The sequence below is a fragment of the Colobus angolensis genome, unplaced genomic scaffold (genome assembly GCF_000951035.1).
Source record: "Colobus angolensis palliatus isolate OR3802 unplaced genomic scaffold, Cang.pa_1.0 Scaffold129, whole genome shotgun sequence".
Classification (NCBI taxonomy): Eukaryota; Metazoa; Chordata; class Mammalia; order Primates; family Cercopithecidae; genus Colobus; species Colobus angolensis.
This window is the reverse complement of record NW_012114141.1, coordinates 8,384,192-8,392,297: the sequence shown is the minus strand read 5'-3', so window position 1 is coordinate 8,392,297 and position 8,106 is coordinate 8,384,192. Positions and strand designations below refer to the sequence as shown.

Genomic DNA, 8,106 nt, shown 5'->3' with positions numbered 1-8,106 from the left:
TGCTAGACTCATTAAGCCTGGTGGGTAGAGATGATCCAACCTTGAACCTTTGGAAAAATCATTTATCAACATTTAAAATTCTATAAGCCCATAAAAACATGTTAACACCAACACATGGAAAAGCAAATGTGTTGCAGTAAGTTCTCATTCATGTTCAAGAACAACAGGAGATGAAAAGTATGTGCACCAACTAAGGTTTTCTTTAACACTCTCTGAATATGCAATGAATAATACACCAAAAATGAAAGGCTACAAATGGTATCGTATTGAAATACAAAGACATGAATATTCAGAGAAAACTATTGTAAAAAATATATTGTCCATACAGTATATATTTGCTGCCAAATTGAAAATTATCATTGCTAATTTTTTTTCTGTCTATTCTGACAGGTCAAAATAATTTATCAGGCTCCTTAAGTGATAGGTTTAATTATATTTCAACTCAGAGGAGACGAACATGAAAGATATCAGTGGCATTTCTCTATGCCTACCATTTATTACCATAACCACATTTAAATCAATGTGAATCTTACATAAGTGAATAATAAAAGTTAGACCTTTTGACGTAATAATGATGCAACACAACTGTTGTCCTTGTATGCATTATAAAATGGAAAGTGGGACTGAATATTCCACCTAACGCTACATGCTCACATCAATCTGCAACTGTGAAATTTTCCAGACACCAGAGCCCCACAGATTATAGGTTCTACCAATTTCCTGACTACTATGTGGTCAAATACCAGGTTCATCTATTTACAAAACCAGCCCTTTCCTCTATGTTAGTTCAAAACACATTTCTGGTGTTGATACCAATTCTCCATCCCAGTGGGGAGCTATGTATGGATGACACACCTTATTTCTAAAAGAAATCTAGTTTGTGTGTTCAAAACTTATTTTACTAGGAAAGAAGTAATGTATCAGCAAGTGCCGGGAACTTTCTCTACTGGTGTTCTAAGGCTGATGTCTTTATATCTTAGCAAAAATAAGAAGTAATAATAATACTAAAAAGAGGGGAAGAAAAAGGAAAAGTGGAAGAAAAAATGTTAGACATGATGTAACATTATAAAAACAACTTAAAATGCCCAAACATAACTCTAATAGGAGACTTAATGAACAGACTTTGTGGGGAAAACAGTAGTAAACTTTAAAGCCTCTGAAAGAATTATATGCCTAAGGGAAAAATAAACATTTGCTTCCAAAAATAAAATAAAATGAGAATTTCTGATTTTTCTTGAAAGGTTAAAACAAAAACATCTGAGAGCCCTGGTACTGAATTCCCACTAGGCACTTATTAGCTGCAGAACTAGCTAAATGAACTGTGACTGGCCCCTTTGGACTAAACAGAATTTTACAACTTTCTACAACCTATACTTGGAGGCCCCAGTCTTTGCTTTTTGACAGTCCCTGTAATCAGTTTGGTTTGCAACCCCCAGCATGGCTTATAGGCTCTTAGCCACCATGTACTCTTTTACTAGCTAATCTTCAGGGTCTTCATCCATCTACCTTCTCTCCCAATGGGTTCCTCTTGTAATGTTTTTCATTATTTTGGATAGGCATTTTCAACAAGGGGAGACTTTTTTTTTTTACAAACGACACCTTCAATAAAGGTTTTCTTTACCAGAATATGGCCTGTGACAAATTAATGAGTGTGTGTGGGATTTCTTACAGTTGACACCTAGGAAATATTTGATTTGGTTTATGCAGTGGGTGACTATATCAAGAAACAAATTCTGTCATTTTGTGTGTGTGTGTTTCTCTACAGGAAGGTTTGGCTTCTGCTAATAGCAGAAACTGGACTTTAGGAAGAAGTCCTTACCTATTTAATTCTCTTTTGAAGTCAGATGAAGACAATTTAGAAATATTGTTTCTGAATATACATTTGCTAAATACATTCTGATTTCTTAGCGTGCCACTGACACTCTCCCCCAAATACACGTAACCTGTCAGATTATCAGTTTGAAAAAGATCCATACAAAAGTATTTTATCAACTTTCAAAATAACCCCAATTTCCCCCCACATTTAGGAACAGCATTTAAAATGTAGAATTATCCATCGCATGCTAAATATCTATCCTTTTCATCTGCCTATGCAATCAATAAACTGACTCAATTAACATTGATATTAGCATCTATACTTTTGAAATCACTAATTATCTAATAGCAAAGGTCTCTTTCATATTGTTTTGCTTAGAAATAAAAAATAGGGCTGTTCATAAGTTTCCGTTCGGTATTCCAAGCCAGAAAGCCCTTGCCACAGCTGGATATGGAAGCTTGAATAACATACAACTTCACATTTCTCAAAGTGTGTAATCCAGGCATTATGAATAATTTCTAGCCAAGTCCTAAGAAATTGTACATGATCTTTCTAAACATAGGCTGGGAATTGTTATGCCGAAGCAAAAATGAAGTGTCAGGTAAGGTCTGATGCTGGGGAAAACAATTAGAACATTACTGAATTACCCTCCTGTTAAAGAGCTCACCTTCACCTTCAAAAGCTAATTATCAGTTTACCATGTTTTATTCATTAACTAGAATTATTTTCTAGAGTGTCAGAGCATTTCAGGGGGGTTGGGTTATGATGGAAAAGACAATCATAGCCTCTGCAAGTTTGTGAGTTATTTAGTCAAAGATGCAGAACCTAAGGGAAGCAAAACAAGGTCTATTTTGGCCACTGTTTCTTTTCCTCTGGATTCCTTTTAGGTGCGAGGTAGGAGAGACAGGGCCAGAGTTGCCAGGGATGCTTGGTACAGATATGGCTCTGCCAGATTTATTTAGGAAAACCTATTTTATGCTAACTCACTGCCATTGTATACTTAGGTATATTAGTTTCCTTGGGCTTCTGCAACAAATTACCATAAACTTTGTTGGCTTGAAACAACAAAAAATGTAGTCTCTCATGGTTCTAGAGGTGGGAAGCCAAAAATCAAAGTATTAGCAGGACTGGTTGTTTCTTAGGGGGTCAGAGGAAGACTGTTCCATGTCTCACTCCTCTGGTGGTTGCTGGCAATCCTTGGCATTCTGTGGCTTGTAGGTATGCACTCCAATCTCGGCCTTTGTCATTTATTGGGCTTGTTCCCTACGTGTCTTCACATCTTTCATTTCTCTGCGTGTTTGTCTCTTCTCTTTTTCTTATAAGGACACCAGTCATAGTGGATTTAGGATGCATCCTACTCAAGTGTGACCTCATCTTAACTAATTACATCTGCTAACACCCTGTTTCCAAGTAAAGCCACATTCTCAGGTTCTTCTGGAGGTAGAACTTCAACATATGTTTTGGGGAGAATCAAATCAACCCACAACATCAGGCTTATCTCACCCTTCCTAGAGAACTCACATTCAATTTGTACCCTTCCCTTTAAGGAGATATTTGCTATCTTAATACTTTGCTAGTTGTGAACGAAACCAGCATCATAAAGCCACCACTTTTATTGTTGAAATTTGAGGTGCAGGCAAGCAAAACAGGGCTCTGAAAACTATCTTTGTTCCTATTTTTTCTAAAAATGCTATACCTTGCTATCCACACCAAATCCCATTGTCTTAGGTTAGGTCCTCTAGAAGCAGAGCCCAAAATGGGCTTCTCAGCAAAGTTCTTTGTTACTGAAGGGGTACTCACAGGGGGAAAGGGATAAAGGAAGTAGAACAGGATGAGATAAAAAACTTGAGGTCCAGTTTCAGACTAGTCTCATAAGAAGCTCAAATATTTCTAGTACTTTTTAAAAATAGCATGTGATCATTAATACAATCCAAGATTAAGGTATGAAAAAAGACAGGTGCAATTAGAAGAAAAAAAAGAGATGCATAACATCAATTGTTAGTGCCATTGAAAGTTATGGGTCATTTTTAGATAGGCTGATTAGTCATTCTAGTTTGCCTGAAATACTTCCAATTTATGCCTGTTACACTGATGCAATCATTAATCATGCTCCATTTCAAGCTAAAATTCTTTTATTTGTTTAATAAATTGTATGAGTTTAATCTCCTTTTTCAAATTTATAAAATAAGTGGACTGAAACAAGAACTTTTCCAATAACACAATTTTTATAGTAATTTGTATTTAATAAAACACATTGCTTATGAGGGAATCTAACTGAGAAGACATAAAATGTTTACCCGAGAAAAGTAATTGACATTTTGGATTACAAATAACATTACTGAATGTCTTGTTTCTCCATGTGTCCATTCTTCATCCACCCATTTGTACATCCTTTATTAACATGCAGTTATAATATACCCTATACTATATTGGATAGGAGAAGGAAGGGTAAATAAAACATACCCAGCAACACACTCTGTGCCAAATGCATATTTATTTATGTTTATTCATACATAATATTTTACTTATGGAGTACATGTGACATTTTGTTATGTGCATAGACTGTATAATGATCAAGTCAAGGATTTGAGGCGTCCATCACTTTGAGTATTTATTATTTCTGTGCATTGGGAATGTTTCAAATCCTCTCTTCTAGAAACACTGAAATATACAATATGTGTTCTTAACTATAGTCACTCTACTTTGCAGTGGAAAGATAGGATTTATACTTTTTATCTAACTGTGTATTTGCATCTGTTAACCTACCTCTTCTCATCCTCCACTCACCCACCCAACATTCTTAGCTTCTCGTGTTTATGATTAACATTTTTAGCTCCCACACATGAGTAAGGACATGCAATATTTGTCTTTCTGTGCCTGGGCTATTTCACTAAAATAGTGATATCCCCTTCCACCCTTGTTGCTGAAATACACGATTACATTCTTTTTTATAGCCAAATAGTACACCATTGTATACTACGTTTTTTCTTTATCTATTTGTTCATTGATGGACATTTATATGGATCCCATTTCTTTACCATTGAGAATAGAGCTGTGATAAACATGCTGGTACCGGTATCCCTTTGATATATTCACTGGTTTCTATTCCTTTGGATAGACCCTCAGTAGTGGGATTGCTGGTGAATATGGTAGCTGTATTTTTAGTTTTCTGATAAATCTCTATAATATATTCCATAATAGTTTTACTAATTTACATTCCTACCAACAGTGTATGAGTTCCCTTTTCTCCACACTTCACCAGTATCTATTGCTTTTTGTCTTTTTTTTTTTTTTCAGTGAAGAGGTGGCTTTAACAAATACATTCTCCAGAAATCTCCAGAACCTTTGGTGCCACCACGATGTAAACAGAACAGCTGAGTCCCCCGGGTAGGCTTCAGGTGCGATCTGCACAGATCGTGTGTGCGGGAGGCATGGAGTCAGAGGCGCTTCCTCAAATGCATCCCCTGTCTCTGGCAGAACACACAGGCCCCAGGGCCCCATGGACAGGGTTTGTCCCAGCGTATGCACGCCACTTCCCGGGTCTGGGGGGTGGTACCTCAGAGGCTGCCCGCAGCAGGAAGCCCACGAAGAAACCAGGGCCTCTTGTTCCAGTCATCAGAGACCCCAGAAGGAGCTAGAGGGCAGCATCAGAGTCTTTGGCCCAGGCAGGGGTGCCCAAGGGCACATCAGCTGCAGACCCTTGGCAAGGCCAGAAGATGGTGAGTGGAAAGCAGGGGGCCCGTGGAGAGACCCCGAGAAGGGGCCGTTTAGCTGGGAGTCCTGCATTTACCGTTTGTGTTTCATCCGGCAATTTTGAAACCAGGTTTTTATCTGGAACTCTGAGAGTTGCATCTCCCTGGCCAGCGTCTTCCGCTCCAGAGGGTGCAGGTACTGGTGGTGCCGGAAGACGCCCTCCAAGGCGCGAACCTGCTCCCTGGTGAAGGCTGCGTGGACACTGGAGGCCCGCCCGGCGTATGGCTCCTTACTCAACCCAGCCACGGCCCTCTCCGGCGCAGGCAGATTTGAGGAGCTAGCCTCCTTGGTGCTGACGACCTGAGGGGTCTCCCGGGTGCCGAATGTCTGGCCAGGACCAGGGAGGCTCCCCGGGGAGACGTCGGCAGGCCTGGGGGTGTGGGTCGGCCCTGAGCAGCTGCTCTGGGGGACCTAGTCCACGGAGCCAAAGCTGGAGGACTGCTGCCAGCCACGAAGTGGGGAGGAGGAGAGACGCATGGCGGTCAGGTGGGCCGGAGGGAAAGCCGGGCGGGGCTGGCCAGGCACAGGATCCAGCTCGCTTTTTGTCTTTTTAATAATAGCCATTTTAACTAGGATAAGATGATATGTAATCTTTAGTTTTGATTTGTATTTCCCTGATAAATAATGATGCTGATAATTTTTTCATATACCTGTTGGCCATTTGTATGTATGTATTCTTTTGAGAATTGTCTATTCAAGTTCTTTCCCGCTTTTTTTTTTTTTTTTTTTTGAGACACAGTCTCACTCTGTCACCCAGGCTGGAATGCAGTAGCAGAATCTCGGCTCATTACAACCTCTGTCTCCCAGGTTCAAGCGATTCTCCTGCCTCAGCCTCCCAAGTAACTGGGATTACAGGTGTGTGCCACCACGCCTGGCTTAATTTTGTAGTTTTAGTAGCGATGGGGTTTCACCATGTTGGCCCGGCTGGTCGTCTTGAACTCCTGACCTCAAGTGATTCACCCACTTCTGCTTCCCAAAGTGCTGGGATTAAAAGTGTGAGCCACCATGCCTGGCTTCATTCTGCTCACTTTTTAATGGAATTTTTAAAAAACTGTTTAATTGTTTGAGTTCTTTGTACATTCTGGATATTAATTCCTTGTCAGATGAATGATTTGCAAATATTTTCTCCCATTCAACTGTCAACTGGTTGTCTCTTCACTCTGTTAATTGTGTCTTTTGCTGTGCAGAAGCTTTTTAGTTTAGTATAGTCCGGTTAGCCTACTTTTGTTTTAGTTGTCTGTGCTCTTGAGGTCTTAGCCACAAAATCTTGGCCTAGACTAATATTCTGAATTGTTTTCTCTATGTTTTCTTTTAGTAGTTTTATAAGTTTAGGTCTTACATTTAAGTATTTAATCTATCTTGAGTTGATTTTTATAGATGAGGAGAGATAGAAGTCCAGTTTCATTTTTCTGAATATAGGCATCCAATTTTCCTAGCACCATTTGTTGAAGAGGTCGTCCTTTCTCCAGTGTATGTTCTTGGGGCCTTGGTAGAAAATCAGTTGACTGTGATACGTGCATTTTTTTTCTGGGTTCTCTATTATGTTTTATCTGTCTATGTGTCTATTTTTATACCAGTAACCATACTGTTTTGGTAACTACAGCCTTGTAATATATTTTTAAGTAAGGCAATGTGCTGCCTTCAGCTTTGTTCATTTTGCTCAGGATTGCTTTGGCTATTTTGACTTTTAATGTTTCCTATGAACTTCAGGATTTTTTTTCTATTTATGTGAAAAATGACATTAGTATTTTGATAGGAATTGAATTGAATCTGTAGATTGCTTTGGGAAATATGGTCATTTTAATGATAACCTTCTGATCCATGACCATGGGATGGTCTTTTCATTTGTTTGTGTCTTCTTCAATTTCTTTGATCAATGTGTTATAGTTTACTTACAGAGATCTTTCATCTCTCTGGTTAAATGTATTCCTAGGTATTTTATTTTTTGAATTTGTTGTAAATCACATTGCTGTCTTTTTTTTGGGCTGTTTCATTCTTGGAATATAGAAATGCAGCTGATTGGCTGGGCACGGTGGCTCACGCCTGTAATCCCAGCACTTTGGGAGGCCGAGGCGGGCAGATCATGGGGTCAAGAGATCAAGACCATCCTGGCCAACATGGTGAAACCCTGTCTCTACTAAAAATACAAAAACAATTAGCTGCAATTGGTGGTGTGCGCCTGTAATCCCAGCTACTGGGGAGGCTGAGGTAGTAGAATCACTTGAATCCAGGAGGTAGAGGTTGCAGTGAGCTGAGATTGTGCCACTGCACTCCAGCCTGGTGACTGTCTAAAAAAAAAATAATAAAATATATATATATAAAATAATGCAGCTGATTTTTGTATATTGATTTTGCATCTTGCAACTTGACTGAATTTGTTACCTCTACAAGTTTTTTGATGGAATCTTTTGTTTTTCTAAATACAAGGTCATGTTGTCTGCAAAGAGGAACAATTTTATTTATTTATTTATTATACTTTAAGTTCTAGGATACATGTGCACAACATGCAGATTTGTTTCATATGTATACATGTGCCA

At 39.0% G+C, this 8,106-nt stretch overlaps 1 pseudogene; it reads right to left on the bottom strand.

Moving 5' to 3' along the window:
- Positions 1 to 920: 920 nt before the first annotated feature.
- Positions 921 to 6,046, bottom strand: LOC105505813 (annotated as a pseudogene).
- Positions 6,047 to 8,106: the final 2,060 nt, after the last annotated feature.